This window comes from Bombina bombina, chromosome 8 (genome assembly GCF_027579735.1).
Source record: "Bombina bombina isolate aBomBom1 chromosome 8, aBomBom1.pri, whole genome shotgun sequence".
Classification (NCBI taxonomy): Eukaryota; Metazoa; Chordata; class Amphibia; order Anura; family Bombinatoridae; genus Bombina; species Bombina bombina.
Window position 1 is genome coordinate 176,769,277 of NC_069506.1, and position 19,085 is coordinate 176,788,361.

Consider the following 19,085-nt stretch of genomic DNA (forward strand, 5'->3'; position numbering starts at 1 on the left):
GATATAACGGGTGGAAAAGGGTCTTTTCTACCGCAAGACAAGAAGAACAGACTCAAAGGACGTCAAAGTAATTTTCGTTCCTTTCGTAATTTCAAAGGTCAAAAGTCTTCCACTTCCAAGCTGGAGCAGTCCAAGTCTTCTTGGAAGCCCAATCAGTCTTGGAATAAGGGAAAGCAATCAAATAAACCTTCAGCTGAGTCTAAGTCAGCATGAATGGTCGGATCAAGTGGGGGGCAGACTTTTCCTGTTTGGTCAAACGTGGAGACGAGATGTCCCAGATCCTTGGGCTGTGGACATAGTATCTAAGGGTTACATAATAGAATTAAAAACTTTCCCTCCCGGGGCAGATTCCACCTCTCAAGATTATCTGCAGACCAGGTAAAAAGAGAGGCATTCTTGAACTGCGTTCAGGACCTTTCCTCCCTGGGAGTGATTGTTCCAGTTCCAGTAAGAGAACACGGTCTAGGATTCTATTCAAATCTGTTCGTGGTTCCCAAAAAAGAGGGAACTTTTCGACCCATTTTAGACCTAAAGTGCCTCAACAAGTTTCTCTAGGTACCGTCCTTAAAAATGGAAACCATTCATTCCATTCTTCCCTTGGTCCAAGAGGGTCAGTTCATGATGACCATAGACCTGAAGGATGCATATCTTCATGTTCCCATCCACAGGGATATTCACAAATTCCTGAGATTCACCTTTCTAGACAAAACATTTTCAGTGTGTGGCTCTTCCGTTTGGACTTGCCACAGCTCTCAGAATTTTCTCAAAGGTTCTGGGGGCTCTCTTGGCAGTGATCAGGTCTCTGGGAATTGCAGTGGCACCATACCTGGACGACATATTGGTTCAGGCGCCATCTTTTTAACAAGTTCATACAGAGATCATGTTGTCTTTTCTACGTTCCCATGGTTGGAAAGTGAATCTGGAAAAGAGTTCCAGCTACAAGGGCAGTTTTCTTAGGGACCATAATAGATTCCCTATCTATAAAAAAAAATCTGACTCTCTCTTCAGTCTACTGTTTGGCCATCAGTGGCTTAATGTATGTTGGTAATTGGTCTGATGGTTGTTTCCATGGACATCATTCCCTTTGCTCGATTCCATTTGAGAGCTCTGCAATTATGCATGCTCAGACAATGGAACGGAGGCCATTTGGATCTGTCTCAGAGGATAAATCTAGACTAGACGACAAGAGACTCTCTCCCGTGGTGGCTTTCTCAGGACCATCTGTCTCAGGGCACATGCTTCCGGAGACCTTCCTGGGTGATTGGGACCATGTACGCCAGCCCGCTAGGCTGGGGAGCAGTCTGGGACTCGTTAAAGGCGCAAGGACTATGGACTCAGGAGGAGTCTGCTCTCCCCATAAACATCTTGGAGTTGAGAGTGATTTACAATAATCTGATGGCTTGGCATCAATTGTGTTTAGCCTGATTTTTCAGGTTTTAGTCGGACAACATCGCCTCAGTGGCTTACATCAACCACCAGGGAGGAACTCAGAGTTCCTTAGCCATGAAGGAGGTGTTATGTATTATTCAGTGGCCAGAAGGTCACAATTGTTGTCTATCTGCCATCCACATACCTGGAGTGGACAACTGGGAAGCAGATTTCCTGAGCAGACAGACATTTCATCCCGGGGAGTGGGCTCTTCATCCGGAGGTGTTCTCCAGGTTAACCCTCAAATGGGGGGTGCCAGAGTTGGATCTGATGGCGTTTCAGCAGAACACCAAGCTTCCAAGATAGGATTCAAGGTCAAGAGATACTCAGGCTGCTCTGATAGATGCTCTGGTGGTTCTTTGGGATTTCGGTCTGGCATACCTGTTTCCTCCGTTTTTGCTCCTTCCATGAGTTATTGCTCATATCAAACAAGAGAGGTCATCGGTAATTCGAATAGCTCCTGCATGGCCTCGCAGGATCTGGTATGTAGTGATGTCTCGAATTGTTTGCCGGCGAATAGTTCCCGGCGAACATAGCTTGTTCGCATTCGCAATGGCGGGTGAACATATGCGATGTTCGATCCGCCCCTATTGGTCATCATTGAGTAAACTTTGACCCTGTATCTCACAGTCTGCAGACACATTCCAGCCAATCAGCAGCAGACCCTCCCTCCCAGACCCTCCCAGCTCCTGGACAGCAGCCATTTTAGATTCATTCAGAAGCTGCTTTCTTAGTGAGAGGAGGGACAGTGTAGCTGCTGCTGATTTAATAGGGAAATTGATAGCTAGGCTAGTGTATTCAGTGTCCACTACAGTCCTGAAGGACTCATCTTATCTCTGCTGTAAGGACAGCACCCCAAAAAGCCCTTTTTAGGGCTAGAATATCAGTCTGTTTTTTTCCCCTGTGTAATCTAATTGCAATTGCCTGCCTGCCAGCTTGTGTAAGGCTCACAGCGTATACTGTGCCCACTTGCCCAGTGCCACCACTCATATCTGTTGTAACAGTAGTGTAAATTTAAAATAAAAAACGTTTTTGACTGTGAAACATCAGTCTGCTAGTGTAATCTAATTGCAGTTGCCTGCCTGCCTGCCAGCGTGTGTGCCAGGCCCACTTGCCCAGTGCCACCACTCATATCTGTTGTAACAGTAGTGTAAATTAAAAAAAAAAAAACTTTTTTGACTGTGAAACATCAGTCTGCTAGTGTAATCTAATTGCAGTTGCCTGCCTGCCTGCCAGCATGTGTGCCAGGCCCACTTGCCCAGTGCCACCACTCATATCTGTTGTAACAGTAGTGTAAATAAAAAAAAAAAAACTTTTTTGACTGTGAAACATCAGTCTGCTAGTGTAATCTAATTGCAGTTGCCTGCCTGCCAGCGTGTGTGCCAGGCCCACTTACCCAGTGCCACCACTCATATCTGGTGTAACAGTAGTGTAAATTTTAAAAAAAAACTTTTTTGACTGTGAAACATCAGTCTGCTTGTGTAATCTAATTGCAGTTACCTGCCTGCCAGCATGTGTGCCAGGCCCACTTACCCAGTGCCACCACTCATATCTGGTGTAACAGTAGTGTAAATTAAAAAAAAAAACTTTTTTGACTGTGAAACATCAGTCTGCTAGTGTAATCTAATTGCAGTTGCCTGCCTGCCAGCGTGTGTGCCAGGCCCACTTGCCCAGTGCCACCACTCATATCTGTTGTAACAGTAGTGTAAGTTTAAAAAAAAAATCTTTTTTGACTGTGAAACATCAGTCTGCTTGTGTAATCTAATTGCAGTTGCCTGTCTGCCAGCGTGTGTGCCAGGCTCACAGCGTACACTGTGCCCACTTGCCCAGTGCCACCACTCATATCTAGTGTAAATTTAAAAAAAAAACTTTTTTGACTGTGAAACATCAGTCTGCTAGTGTAATCTAATTGCAGTTGCCTGTTTGCCAGCGTGTGTGCCAGGCCCACTTGCCCAGTGCCACCACTCATATCTGTTGTAATAGTAGTGTAAATTTAAAAAAAAAACTTTTTTGACTGTGAAACATCAGTCTGCTAGTGTAATCTAATTGCTGTTGCCTGTCTGCCAGCGTGTGTGCCAGGCCCATTTGCCCAGTGCCACCACTCATATCTGGTGTAACAGTAGTGTAAATTAAAAAAAACACAACTTTTTTGACTGTGAAACATCAGTCTGCTTGTGTAATCTAATTGCAGTTGCCTGCCTGCCAGCGTGTGTGCCAGGCTCACAGCGTATACTGTGCCCACTTGCCCAGTGCCACCACTCATATCTGTTGTAACAGTAGTGTAAATAAAAAAAAAACACTTTTTTGACTGTGAAACATCAGTCTGCTTGTGTAATCTAATTGCAGTTGCCTGCCTGCCAGCATGTGTGCCAGGCTCACAGCATATACTGTGCCCACTTGCCCAGTGCCACTACTCATATCTGGTGTAACAGTAGTGTAAATTTAAAAAAAAAAACTTTTTTGACTGTGAAACATCAGTCTGCTAGTGTAATCTAATTGCAGTTGCCTGCCTGCCAGCATGTGTGCCAGGCTCACAGCATATACTGTGCCCACTTGCCCAGTGCCACTACTCATATCTGGTGTAACAGTAGTGTAAATTTAAAAAAAAAAAAAAATTTGACTGTGAAACATCAGTCTGCTTGTGTAATCTAATTGCAGTTGCCTGCCTGCCAGCGTGTGTGCCAGGCTCACAGCATATACTGTGCCCACTTGCCCAGTGCCACCACTCATATCTGGTGTAACAGTAGTGTACATTTAAAAAAAAAAAAACTTTTTTGACTGTGAAACATCAGTCTGCTTGTGTAATCTAATTGCAGTTGCCTGCCTGCCAGCGTGTGTGCCAGGCTCACAGCGTATACTGTGCCCACTTGCCCAGTGCCACCACTCATATCTGGTGTAACAGTAGTGTAAATTAAAAAAAACTAAAACTTTTTTGACTGTGAAACATCAGTCTGCTTGTGTAATCTAATTGCAGTACCCTGCCTGCCAGCGTGTGTGCCAGGATCACAGCGTATACTGTGCCCACTTGCCCAGTGCCACCACTCATATCTGGTGTAACAGTAGTGTGAATTTAAAAAAAAAAAAATTTTTGACTGTGAAACATCAGTCTGCTTGTGTAATCTAATTGCAGTTGCCTGCCTGCTTGCCAGCGTGTGTGCCATGCTCACAGCGTATACTGTGCCCACTTGCCCAGTGCCACCACTCATATCTGGTGTAACAGTAGTGTAAATTTAAAAAAAAAAAATTTTTTGACTGTGAAACATCAGTCTGTCTGCTAGTGTAATCTAATTGCAGTTGCCTGCCTGCCAGTGTGTGTGCCAGGCCCACTTGCCCAGTGCCACCACTCATATCTGGTGTAACAGTAGTGTAAATTAAAAAAAAAAACTTTTTTGACTGTGAAACATCAGTCTGCTTGTGTAATCTAATTGCAGTTGCCTGCCTGCCAGAATGTGTGCCAGGCTCACAGCATATACTGTGCCCACTTGCCCAGTGCCACCACTCATATCTGGTGTAACAGTAGTGTACATTTAAAAAAAAAAAACTTTTTTGACTGTGAAACATCAGTCTGCTAGTGTAATCTAATTGCAGTTGCCTGCCTGACAGCATCTGTGCCAGGCTCACAGCATATACTGTGCCCACTTGCCCAGTGCCACCACTCATATCTGTTGTAACAGTAGGGTACATTTAAAAAAAAAAACTTTTTTGACTGTGAAACATCAGTCTGCTTGTGTAATCTAATTGCAGTTGCCTGCCTGCCAGCGTGTGTGCCAGGCTCACAGTGTATACTGTGCCCACTTGCCCAGTGCCACCACTCATATCTGGTGTAACAGTAGTGTAAATTTAAAAAAAAAAAAAAAATTTGACTGTGAAACATCAGTCTGCTTGTGTAATCTAATTGCAGTTGCCTGCCTGCCTGCCAGCATGTGTGCCAGGCTCACAGCGTATACTGTGCCCACTTGCCCAGTGCCACCACTCATATATTGTTTAATAGTAGTGTAAGAGTACATTTAAAACAAAAAAACTTTTTGGACTGTGAAACATCAGTCTGCTTTTTTGTATCAGGCTCACAGTGTATACTGTGCCCACTTGCCCATTGCCACCACTCATATCTTGTTTAATAGTAGTGTAAGTGTAAATTTAAAAAAAATTAAACTTTTTGGACTGTGAAACATCAGTCTGCTTGTGTAATCTAATTGCAGTTGCCTGCCTGCCAGAATGTGTGCCAGGCTCACAGCATATACTGTGCCCACTTGCCCAGTGCCACCACTCATATCTGGTGTAACAGTAGTGTAAATTTAAAAAAAAAAAACTTTTTTGACTGTGAAACATCAGTCTGCTAGTGTAATCTAATTGCAGTTGCCTGCCTGACAGCATCTGTGCCAGGCTCACAGCATATACTGTGCCCACTTGCCCAGTGCCACCACTCATATCTGTTGTAACAATAGTGTACATTTAAAAAAAAAACTTTTTTGACTGTGAAACATCAGTCTGCTTGTGTAATCTAATTGCAGTTGCCTGCCTGCCAGTGTGTGTGCCAGGCTCACAGCATATACTGTGCCCACTTGCCCAGTGCCACCACTCATATCTGGTGTAACAGTAGTGTAAATTAAAAAAAACTAAAACTTTTTTGACTGTGAAACATCAGTCTGCTTGTGTAATCTAATTGCAGTTGCCTGCCTGCCAGCGTGTGTGCCAGGCTCACAGCGTATACTGTGCCCACTTGCCCAGTGCCACCACTCATATCTGGTGTAACAGTAGTGTAAATTTAAAAAAAAAAAAATTTTGACTGTGAAACATCAGTCTGATTGTGTAATCTAATTGCAGTTGCCTGCCTGCCTGCCAGCGTGTGTGCCAGGCTCACAGCGTATACTGTGCCCACTTGCCCAGTGCCACCACTCATATATTGTTTAATAGTAGTGTAAGTGTACATTTAAAACAAAAAAACTTTTTGGACTGTGAAACATCAGTCTGCTTTTTTGTGTCAGGCTCACAGCGTATACTGTGCCCACTTGCCCATTGCCACCACTCATATCTAGTTTAATAGTAGTGTAAGTGTAAATTTAAAAAAAATTAAATTTTTTGGACTGTGAAACATCAGTCTGCTTTTTTGTGTCAGGCTCACAGCGTATACTGTGCCCACTTGCCCAGTGGCACCACTCATATCTTGCTTAATAGTAGTGTAAGTGTACATTTAAAAAAAAATGACAGGCAGAGGCAGGCCACCCCGCAGGTGCCATCGTGGTCGTGGTGCTTTGATTCCCTTTGGCCCTAGAATAATGCCCAGTGTTCAGAGGCCACGTACCATGAACTCGAAAAGTTCTGAGGACATAGTTGACTTTTTAACACAGGACACCCAATCTTCTATAGCTTCCGCTCCGAACCTTGACGCACCATCCTCCTCCAGCTTATCTTCGGGCACCTCTCAAGTTACCACTCGCCCGCCTGCCACCACCACCAACACTAGCACCACAGCCACTTCACTTGATCTGTCAGAGGAGTTATTTACACATCATTTGGAAGAAATGAGTGATGCGCAACCATTATTGACAGAGGATGTAGATAACAGTGATATGTCTCATTCAGGCAGCATTACAGACATGGACGTACGGTGTGATGATGATGATGATGTTGTACCTGCTGCTGCTTCCTTTGTTGATTTGTAAGATACAAGTGAAGCGGTTGATGATGACGATGCGTCCGTGGATGTTACGTGGGTGCCTGCTAGAAGAGAAGAAGAAGAGGGGGAAAGTTCAGATGGGGAGACAGAGAGGAGGAAAAGACGAGTTGGAAGCAGGGGGAGGTCATCGCAAGGAGCTAGTGGCACAGCCAGACAGCATGAATCGGCACCAGGGGTCAGCCAGACAGCACGCCAATCAACGTATGCTGTTGCCACCACCAGAATGCCATCATCGCAGAGCTCAGCAGTGTGGCATTTTATTTGTGTGTCTGCCTCTGACAACAGTGATGCCATTTGCAACCTGTGCCAAAAGAAACTGAGTCGTGGGAAGTCCAACACCCACCTAGGTACAACTGCTTTGCGAAGGCACATGATCGCACATCACAAACGCCTATGGGATCAACACATAAGTACAAGCAGCACAAAAACTCAAAGCTGCCATCCTCCTCCTGGTCCAGCATCTTCAGCCACATCAACCACTGCTGTCCTCCTTGCCCCCCTCTCAACCATCCGCCACTCCGTCTCTCTTCCGGAGCATTTCCTGCTCATCTGCCCACAGTCAGGTGTCTGTCAAGGACATGTTTGAGCGTAAGAAGCCAATGTCACAAAGTCACCCCCTTGCCCGGCGTCTGACAGCTGGCTTGTCTGAACTCTTAGCCCACCAGCTTTTACCATACAATCTGGTGGAGTCTGAGGCGTTCCAAAAATTTGTAGCTATTGGGACACCGCAGTGGAAGGTACCCGGACGAAATTTCTTTTCACAAAAGGCAATCCCCAACCTGTACTCGATTGTGCGAAAGGAAGTAATGGCATGTCTGGCACACAGTGTTGGGGAAAGGGTCCATCTGACCACTGATAGCTGGTCTGCAAAGCATAGTCAGGGCAGGTATATCACCTACACTGCGCATTGGGTAAACCTGCTGACAACCATGGAATGCGTGGCTCTGCAGAGTTGGTGACACCGCCACAACTTGCAGGCAGGCCTGCTGCCACCTCCTCTACACCTCCTACTCCATCCTCTTCCATAACCTCCTCAACTGAGTCCTCTTCTGCTGCTGCATCTTGCTCCACATCAACGGCACCCCCCCAGCTCCCCAGGTACTATTCCACATCCCGGATACGGCAGTGTAACGCCATCTTGGGGTTAACTTGCCTGAAAGCAGAGAGTCACACTGGACCAGCACTCTTGTCCGCCCTGAACGCACAGGTGGATCAGTGGCTGACTCCACACCAACTGGCTATCGGCAAAGTGGTTTCTGACAACGGAAGTAATTTGGTGGCAGCATTGAAATTGGGCAAGTTGACCCATGTGCCGTGTGCGGCACATGTGTGTAATCTGATCGTACAACGCTTTGTGCATAAGTACCCAGGCTTACAGGACGTCCTGAAGCAGGCCCGGAAGGTGTGTGGTCATTTCAGGCATTCCTACATGGCCATGGCGCACTTTTCAGATATCCAGCAGCGAAACAACATGCCAGTGAGGCGCTTGATTTGTGACAGCCTGACACATTGGAATTCAACACTCCTAATGTTTGACCGCCTGCTCCAACAAGAAAAAGCCGTTAACGAGTATTTGTATGACCGTGGTGCTAGGACAGCCTCTGGGGAGCTGGGAATTTTTTTGCCACGTTACTGGACGCTCATGCGCAATGCCTGTAGGCTCTTGCGTCCTTTTGAGAAGGTGACAAACCTAGTCAGTCGCACCGAAGGCACCATCAGTGACATCATACCATTTGTTTTCTTACTGGAGCGTGCCCTGCGAAGAGTGCTGGATCAGGCCGTAGATGAGCATGAAGAGGAAGAGTTGTGGTCACCATCACCACCAGAAACAGCCTTATCAGCATCGCTTGCTGGACCAGCGGCAACGCTGGAAGAGGATTGTGAGGAAGAGGAGTCAGAGGAGGAATGTGGCTTTGAGGAGGAGGAGGAAGACCAACCACAACAGGCATCCCAGGGTGCTCGTTGTCACCTATCTAGTACCCGTGGTGTTGTACGTGACTGGGGGGAAGAAGATACCTTCAGTGAGATCACTGAGGACGAGGAACGGGACGTTAGTAGCTCGGCATCCAACCTTGTGCAAATGGTGTCTTTCATGCTGTCGTGCCTGTTGAGGGACCCTCGTATAAAAAAGCTGAAGGAGAACGACCTGTACTGGGTGTCCACGCTACTAGACCCCCAGTATAAGCATAAAGTGCCTGAAATGTTACCGAATTACCGCAAGTCGGATAGGATGCAGCAGTTCCAAAATAAATTAAAAAGTATGCTTTACACAGCGTATAAGGGTGATGTCACAGCACAACGGGAATCTAACAGGGGAAGAGGTGAAAGTAATCCTCCGACTCCCATGACCACGCCAGCAAGGACAGGACGCTTTACAGACGTGTTGTTGATGGAGGACATGCGGAGCTTTTTAAGTTCTATGCATCGCCACAGCCCTTCGGGGTCCACCCTCAGAGAACGATTGGACCGACAGGTAGCAGACTACCTTGCCTTAACTGCAGATCTCGACACTCTGAAGAGCGATGAACCCCTTGACTACTGGGTGTGCAGGCTTGACCTGTGGCCTGAGCTATCCCAATTTGTGATAGAACTTCTAGCCTGCCCCGCTTTAAGTGTCCTGTCAGAAAGGACCTTCAGTGCAGCAGGAGGTATTTTCACTGAGAAGAGAAGTCGCCTAGGTCAAAAAAGTCTAGATTACCTCACCTTTATTAAGATGAATGAGGGATGGATCCCGAAGGGACTGACATTGGGCGATACATTTGACTAAAAAAGGCCTGATGAGATGAACTGCCTTGGGTTAAAAATGGTCCACACGCTGCTGTATTTTATCTTCGAATGCCAGATGACTTGCGTGACTTATCCGCCACCAACTAGGGTTCAAGCCGCAATGTTTTAGGGCACTTTCTGCCTGGGAAACAAACATCAATTTTTCTGGCCGCTGCTACAGCAGCGGCTGCAACAATACCTGATTTTTCAGGCATGTGTACATGCCAAATTTTTCTGGCCTCTAGTGCTGCACTGTGGCTTCAAAAACCACACCACTCATATCTGGTGGCACAGTAGATTGCACGCGCATTGCCCCACATTTGAAGTAGGAGGACCGACCAAGCATCTTTTTCCATCTCCCGGTTCCTAAAATCCATGCCATATACACGTCCCCTGATGTGGGACGTAACAGGGATTAAACTGATCAGAATAGTACTACTTAACACACCACTCATATCTGGTGGCACAGTAGATTGCACGCGGTGCTCTGACAAAATGCAGAAGGACATTTGGCAGACGGACATTTAGCAGACGGACATTTGGCAGACGGACATTTGGTCGACAGACAGAAAGCTAAAGAATGTTCCGATTTCGGCCGAGGGCAGATACGTTCCAGAGTGTTCTGTTCTAATCAGAGCCTCGAGCGCCGCAACTGCCTCTGGGAACCTTACCATGGGTCCCAGACCGCACGTCTTGTAATTCTCTGTCTGGGAAATTATCTATCTATCTATCTATCAAATCTATCTATTTATCTATCAAATCTATCTATCTATCTATCTATCTATCTATCTATCTATCGTATCTATCAAATGTATCTATTGCATCTATTGATCTATCTATCTAATCTATGTATCTATCTATCTATCTATCTATCAAATCTATCTATCTCATGGCCGGACTGTTATCTGACAGCCACTTGTGTTTCGGCCATGCCATATACATATCCATGCCATATACACGTAACAGGGATTAAACTGATCACAATAGTACTACTTAACACACCACTCATATCTGGTGGCACAGTAGATTGCACGCGCAGTGCCCCAAATTTGAAGTAGGAGGACCGACCAAGCATCTTTTTCCATCTCCCGGTTCCTAAAATCCATGCCATAAACACATCCCCTGATAGGGGACGTAACAGGGATTAAACTGATCAGAATAATACTACTTAACACACCACTCATATCTGGTGGCATAGTAGATTGCACGCAGTGCGCTGACAAAATGCAGAAGGACATTTGGCAGCCGGACATTTAGCAGACGGACATTTGGCAGACGGACATTTGGCCGACAGACAGAAAGCTAAAGAATGTTCCGATTTCGGCCGAGGGCAGATACGTTCCAGAGTGCTCTGTTCTAATCAGAGCCTCGGGCGCCGCAACTGCCTCTGGGAACCTTACCATGGGTCCCAGACCGCACGTCTTGTAATTATCTGTCTGGGAAATTATCTATCTATCAAATCTATCTATTTATCTATCAAATCTATCTATCGTATCTATCAAATGTATCTATTGCATCTATTGATCTATCTATCTAATCTATTTATCTATCAACTCTATCTCGTGGCCGGACTGTTATCTGACAGCCACTTGTGTTTCGGCCATGCCATATACATATCCATGCCATATACATGTACCCTGATAGGGGACGTAACAGGGATTAAACTGATCAGAATAGTACTACTTAACACACCACTCATATCTGGTGGCACAGTAGATTGCACGCGCAGTGCCACAAATTTGAAGTAGGAGGACCGACCAAGCATCTTTTTCCATCTCCCGCTTCCTAAAATCTATGCCATATACACGTCCCCTGATAGGGGACCTAACAGGGATTACACTGATAGGAATAGTACTACTTAACACACCTTATAATAACGCAGAGAGAGGCAATGCAGAGAGAGGAGTCTGAAGAAGAGGAGTCAGAGGGGGAAGTTGGCTTTGAGGAGGTGGAAGACCAAACACAGCAGGCGTCCCAGGGGGCTTGTTGTCACCTTTCGGGGACCCTTGGTGTTGTACGTGGCTGGGTGGAGGAAGAGACCTTCAATGACATCAGTGAGGACAAGGAACGGGACATGGCTAGCTTGGTATCCAACCTTGTGCAAATGGGCAGTTTGTGGTTGTGCAAATGGACTGTTTGCGGTTGTTTGTGGTGCGTTAAAAGGACAGTCTAGGCCAAAATAAACTTTCATGATTCAGATAGAGCATGTTATTTTAAACAATTTTCCAATTTACTTTTATCACCAATTTTGCTTTGTTCTCTTGGTATTCTTAGTTGAAAGCTTAACCTAGGAGGTTCATATGCTAATTTCTTAGACCTTGAAGCCCACCTCTTTCAGATTGCATTTTAACAGTTTTTCACCACTAGAGGGTGTTAGTTCACGTAATTCATATAGATAACACTGTGCTCGTGCACGAGAAGTTATCTGGGAGCAGGCACTGATTGGCTAGACTGCAAGTCTGTCAAAAGAACTGAAAAAAGGGGCAGTTTGCAGAGGCTTAGATACAAGATAATCACAGAGGTTAAAAGTATATTATTATAAATGTGTTAGTTATGAAAAACTGGGAAATGGGTAATAAAGGGATTATCTATCTTTTAAAACAATAAAAATTCTGGTGTAGACTGTCCCTTTAAACGGGGAGTTTGGTCTGTCACTGTGAAGCGGGCGTAACCCTTACACTACCTGATCGATACAACATCATACCTGATGTTTTAAAGCACGTTATTCCAAACAATTTAGCAATTGTTACGGTACCAACAGTGTACCAAGGGTTAATACCAGGGAACAACGTCCTGCATAGGGAATCAGCAATTCACAAACCAGCCAGTTTTCAGGTTTAAACAGAATGACATTTATTAAAGGCTAGATGCCTAGTATTTATACAGGTTTGACACCCCCCCCCCCAGATGGGGGTTGAAAGACTGTTGTACATTACATGGAGGGAACAAGCCCTTTGACATGATACAATAGAATTATATTACTTAAACACTTCAACCACAAGACACTCTTGGCCCTTCTTATCACTTAGGCGTTTTCTCTCTGAGGTGATCAAACAATAGAATGCTTAGCACTAATTAGATTATAGCTGGAGCCAGCAACTCTGTCTTTAGAAATTAGTTTCTTAGCTAAACACAATTAACTCCTTCAGTCCTGACAGAAGGGTCTGTCACATATCTCCCCCGTTGTGGAACACTCCGGCAGACCCGGCTTGACCCTTTGGCGGGTCAACCTGGGGATGACCGGACTAGGAGGTGGTAGGCATGTCAGTTTGCCAGGACAATCCATCTGTATTCCCGTTATGAGAGAGAATTCCTGTCCATACAAAGAAGGGTTCAACTTCCTCAGTGCCCAGACTAGGGCTAAACAGTCCTTCAAAATCCCATCAGCTTCTTTACGAGTTTTCTGTACCTGCTCTTTATAGGTATCCACAATCCCTTCATACTGACATAGGGTGCCCTTGAGTTGCTGCACCTCACTATGAGCCAGCGTCAGCTTCTCCTCAAGTGTCGCTAAGTTTGTCTTTAAGGTTTCATGTCCCACTCTCAAGCTGGTGTTTTCTGCAGTCTGTCGGTGCAGCTTGTCTAGCAGAGATTCACGTTCTAAACGTGCTTTTTCCTCTGCGCTCCTCTTCTCCTTCATCAGCGCATTGTAACGAGACCTCCACATATCAATAGCGGATAGAGATTTACTGAGCTCAGCGTCCTGGGGCTTAGCAGCAGGTGGGTCAGTCTCTGCTGCACGGATCTGGGCACGGGTAGTCACAGAGTTAACATCAGCGGGACCCATAGGAGCGTAGGCAGAAACAAGGGGGGCCAAGTCATTTCCAAGAAGAACATCAGCAGGTAAGTCCTTCTTGACCCCCACATTCACAGGTCTAGCGCCCACTCCCCAATCCAAATGTACCCTGGCAACAGGTAGGCTGAACACATCGCCCCTTGCTACCCTCACAGCCACAGTGTCTCCAGTGTACTGTTTCTCAGACACCAAGTTCTTTTGAAGCAAGGTCATGGTAGCACCAGTATCCCGTAGACCACTGACCTTCTTCCCATTCACTTTAACCAGTTGCCGGTTATTCCGGTGGGCAGCTTGCACAAGGTCTGCCTCATGTAGGATGCTCCAGCATTCTTGCGCCTCTACGTAGCGGGCCGCAGGCTGAGGATTACGTGGGATTCCGCCGGCAGGTCTTCTCCAGGACTGCGCTTGGTTCGCTGCGTTTAGGGGACACTCTGGTCTTTTGTGCCCTAGTTGCTTACATCCAAAGCATCGAATCGGTTGTGAGTAGCCCCGCAAATTGAACAGGGCTCTCTGAGGGTAGTTCGTGGCCGGAGGCCGTGTGGTATAGCGGTGCGCCGGGGTTTGGTAACTGGCAGCTGCTGGGGTGACTGGGGGTCTGTACTCCACTCTAGCAGGGGGCTTAGTGGTAGCAGTGTCCAGTTTGCAGGCATCCGTATACTCATCTGCCAAGCGAGCCGCTTCCTGCAGGGTGGAGGGTTTACGGTCCCGAACCCACTCTCGAACTCCTGCGGGTAACTTGTCGAAGCAATGTTCCAACAGGAATAGCTGCAGCACCTCTTCCCCAGATATGGCTTGGCACCCCGCTATCCAGTGAGCTGCTGTGCGGTGCACCTTACATGCCCACTCAAGGTAGGAATCTCCAGCTAATTTAACAGTGTCTCTGAACCGCCTCCGGTATGCCTCCGGTGTAACCGCATACCTGGAGAGCAGAGCCTCTTTTACCGTATTATAATCCCTGACTTCCTCATCTGGAATGGCCCGAAAAGCCTCTCTGGCCCGGCCGGATAATTTTCCAGATAATATCGTGACCCAGTCCTCTGCGGGTACCTTGTGTAGTGCACATTGCCTCTCAAAATCCGCAAGGTACCCATCAATCTCTCCTTCTGTTTCCAGGAAGTTTTTAAAAGCTGCAAAATTTACTTTTCTCTTTTCCATCTTAGTCAGTATTGTAATAATCCCCCTCTTCCTGAGGTTACTGGCTTGTGTAGTTGCTCTTCTGGGCGATAAGGTTCATTCCGTCGCTGCCACCAATGTTACGGTACCAACAGTGTACCAAGGGTTAATACCAGGGAACAACGTCCTGCATAGGGAATCAGCAATTCACAAACCAGCCAGTTTTCAGGTTTAAACAGAATGACATTTATTAAAGGCTAGATGCCTAGTATTTATACAGGTTTGACACCCCCCCCCCCAGATGGGGGTTGAAAGACTGTTGTACATTACATGGAGGGAACAAGCCCTTTGACATGATACAATAGAATTATATTACTTAAACACTTCAACCACAAGACACTCTTGGCCCTTCTTATCACTTAGGCGTTTTCTCTCTGAGGTGATCAAACAATAGAATGCTTAGCACTAATTAGATTATAGCTGGAGCCAGCAACTCTGTCTTTAGAAATTAGTTTCTTAGCTAAACACAATTAACTCCTTCAGTCCTGACAGAAGGGTCTGTCACAGCAATGTTAGGTGATTTATGCCCTTTATGGCTTAAAAACAGACTCTGCATCAACTATGTAATTTTCCATGGGAGTTTTGCCATGGATCCCCCTCCGGCATGCCACAGTCCAGGTGTTAGTACCCTTGAAACAACTTTTCCATCACTATTGTGGGCAGAAAGAGTCCCTGAGGGTTTTAAAATTCGCCTGCCTATTGAAGTCTATGGTGGTTCGCCCAGTTTACCCGTTCACGAACAGTTGTGGAAGTTCGTGTCCGCCGTTTGCGAATGCAAATTTTTAGGTTCGCGACATCACTACTGGCATGCAGACCTAGTGAAGATGTCATCTCAGCCACCTTGGAGGTTGCTCTGAGGAAGGACCTTCTAACTCAGGGTCCATTCCTCCATCCAAATCTCATTTCTCTGAAGCTGACTGCTTGGAGATTGAACGCTTAGATCTGTCTAAGCGTGGATTTTCGGTCATTGAGACCATGATCCAGGCTCACAAGCCGGTTAATCGAAAAATGAAACAAGCTATGGCGTAAATACCTTTATTGGTGTGAATCTAAGGGCTACTCTTAGAGTAGGGTCAGGATTCCTAGAATTTTGGCTTTCTCCAGGAAGGTCTGGAGAAAGGGTTGTCAGTTCTCTGAAAGGTCAGAATTCTGCATTATCTATTTTGTTACACAAGCGTCTGGCGGATGTGCCAGATGTTCAATCTTTTTGTCAGGCCCTGGTCAGAATCAGGCCTGTGCTTAAACCTGTTGCTTCTACTTGGAGCCTTAATCTTGTTCTTAAAGTTTTGCAGCAGGCTCCATTTGAGCCAATGCATTCCACAGATATTAAGTTGCTATCTTGGAAGATTCTGTTTCTTATTGCTATCTCTTCTGCTCAGAGAGTTTCAGAACTCTCGGCTTTGCAATGTGATTCGCCTTACCTTATCTTTCATGTGGATAAGGTGGTTCTTCGGACAGCATCCTCCTGAGGGAATTACAGCTCATTCCACTAGGGCTATCTCCTCTTCTTGGGCTTTCAAAAATGAAGCTTCTATGGAACAGAGTTGCAAGACTGCAACTTGGTCCTCTCTGCATACTTTTTCCAAATTTGATAATTTTGCCTCGGCTGAGGCCTCTTTTGGGAGAAAGGTTCTTCAAGCGGTGGTGCCTTCTGTTTAGGTCTGCCTGTCTTGTTCTCCTTCCCTGTTCATTCTGTGTCCTCTAGCTTGGGTATTGGTTCCCACTAGTAATTGAATGATGTTGTGGACTCTCCATATCTTAGGAAAGAAAACAAAATTAATGCTTACCTGATAAATTTCTTTCTTTCCGGATATGGAGGGTCCACGACCCTACCCTTTATTAAGACAGTTATTTTTTTTACTAAACCTTAGGCACCTCTACACCTTTGTGTTATTCCTTTTCTATTTCCCTTCGGTCGAATGACTGGGGATTATGGGAAGGGGAGTGACACTTAACAGCTTTGCTGTGGTGCTCTTTGCCTCCTCCTGCTGGCCAGGAGTGATATTCCCACTAGTAACTGAATGACGAAGTGGACTCTCCATATCCGGAAAGAAAGAAATGTATCAGGTAAGCATAAATTTTGTTTTTTCTCCACTTTTTTTGTCATACCAATACAAACAAAAGAAATAAACATGAGAATACCTAAACATTTATAATTGCAACAATTTTCTGGGTGAAGTGGTGCATTATCTGACATAAATGCAGGGGTGCCAATATTTTTGGCCATGACTGTATATATAAATTCCTCCTGTATGTGTTTGTAAACTTTGTCCTGTTTCTTACAAGTTTTATACCTTTTTTTTTTTTAAATGAATTGTACCTATGGACAGTGGTGCGGAATATATTGACGCTTCATAAATAAAGTATAATAATAAAATAGAAAAATATACAGTATCTCACAAAAGTGAGTACAACCCTCACATTTTTGTAAATTTTTTATTATATCTTTTCATGTGACAACACTGAAGAAATGACACTTTGCTACAATGTAAAGTAGTGAGTGTACAGCCTGTATAACAATGTAAATTTGCTGTCCCCTCAAAATAACTCAACACACAGCCATTAATGTCTAAATCGTTGGCAACAAAAGTGAGTACACCCCTAAGTTGAAATATCAAAATATCTTTTTGATAGCTTCCTGGTTCAATCTCGTTTTTCCCTGGGTACTGTGTTTATGTATGTTCTGGTAGTTCAGTGGTTATATTGGTTAGCCAGTATTATATCTACCTCTGTTTTTTTCCCATGGTGATTTTTAAGATTTTGTAGGAAGAGCTTGGTGTTTTTTTGTTTACTCCAACTTATTCCTGCAGGATTTGGTTTACAGATCTGGTCCTGATGTCTAGTTTCTTTCCTTGGCTTGCTTCTTTGCATCCAGACCTTCTTTTTCTGGCTATATTTTCAGGTTAGTCTGGATATGAGTTTATCTGCCAGTTCTTTAAATGGTCAGCTTTCTGTCCTTTTTTGTAATGTTCTGTAAGAAGATCTTTCTGACATTCTTGGTTTAGTCCTAGCCTGGTCTATAATTAAGCTGTTATTTTACAATTTTTTGATCCTTGGAATATTTATATTGGTCTTGAGGATTTTGCAAGTTTCTCCTTTTCGAACCTTTGCTTCAGGTGGATATTAACTTTTTTCTGGAAATATTTTTGTTTCATATAGCAATTTCTTCAGACTAACCAGCCATTACAAGCTCTCCAAAAATTAACCAGAGATCAGATCTCTGGTTAATTTTCAAAATATCCCCTATTGCCCCCAAAATAAAGAATATTGTATTTTTAGGGGTTAAAGTTGTCAGGTGTTAAAAAAATGGCACTGAAAAGTGCCAATACATTGGGGTCTATGGGGAACTGTGTGTTCCCTGTAAATATATATGTATATGCTTATATACGTACATATATATATTTATGTGTCAATATGTGTATGTACACCTATAAACATAATTATATACAGTATGTATATATTCATATACATATTTATTTAAAATCTGCTGCCCATCACTGCCGACTTACCCCTTTTGCTGCGCTAGGTTCTCTGCCGTGTCTCACAGCAGGAGAACGAGGCTCCCATTGGAGCCTATGGAAGTGAGCTCTCATGAGTGCAAAACTTCCTTGCAATGCGTAATTTAATGGTGGCGAGAGTCCATGAGACCCCACCCTGTTTTGATCTGGGTTGTTTTTTTCCCTATTTTGTGCACATTTTCGCCCTGCTCCTTTTATGGCTCTTATTCCTTTTTTTACCTCATTTTGCTTTGCTAAACGTTAGACTGAGGTACCTGTGAAGTGGGAGGGATTTTATAGAGCACTTGGGGTTTGGGAATCTTTGCCTCCTCCTAGTGATAAGGAAGAGCAATTCCCAGGAGTAATGGATTGTAGACTCTCACCACAATGAAAGAAATGATTTTATCAGGTAAGCATAAATTATGTTTTTTCTTAATATTCTTTACAGAAGTATGTGATAAACCTACAATCTCAGAAGTCTTGTCCTGTGACATGTTTTTTGCCTTTAACAGACTGAGAATTAGACCGACTTTCTTTAACAACAAGTCACTTTGTTTACCTATGTGCAAAAACATATATATATTTGTTAATTTACCAAATATATTAGTAATATTAGTACATCAAATAACACATAAGTATGTATTGCAATTTTAAACAACGTTAACATTTTTTTCTTCGATAAACAAAATGTTTTTTTATATTTACAATTTTTGAGTCACCAGCTCCTACTGAGCATGTGCAAGAATTC

General features: G+C 44.6%; 1 protein-coding gene across 5 annotated transcripts in view; it reads right to left on the reverse strand.

The window, feature by feature from the left end:
• Positions 1–19,085, reverse strand: part of LOC128638648 (uncharacterized) — a 421,261-nt gene that overhangs the window by 147,835 nt on the left and 254,341 nt on the right. The window lies entirely within an intron of this gene.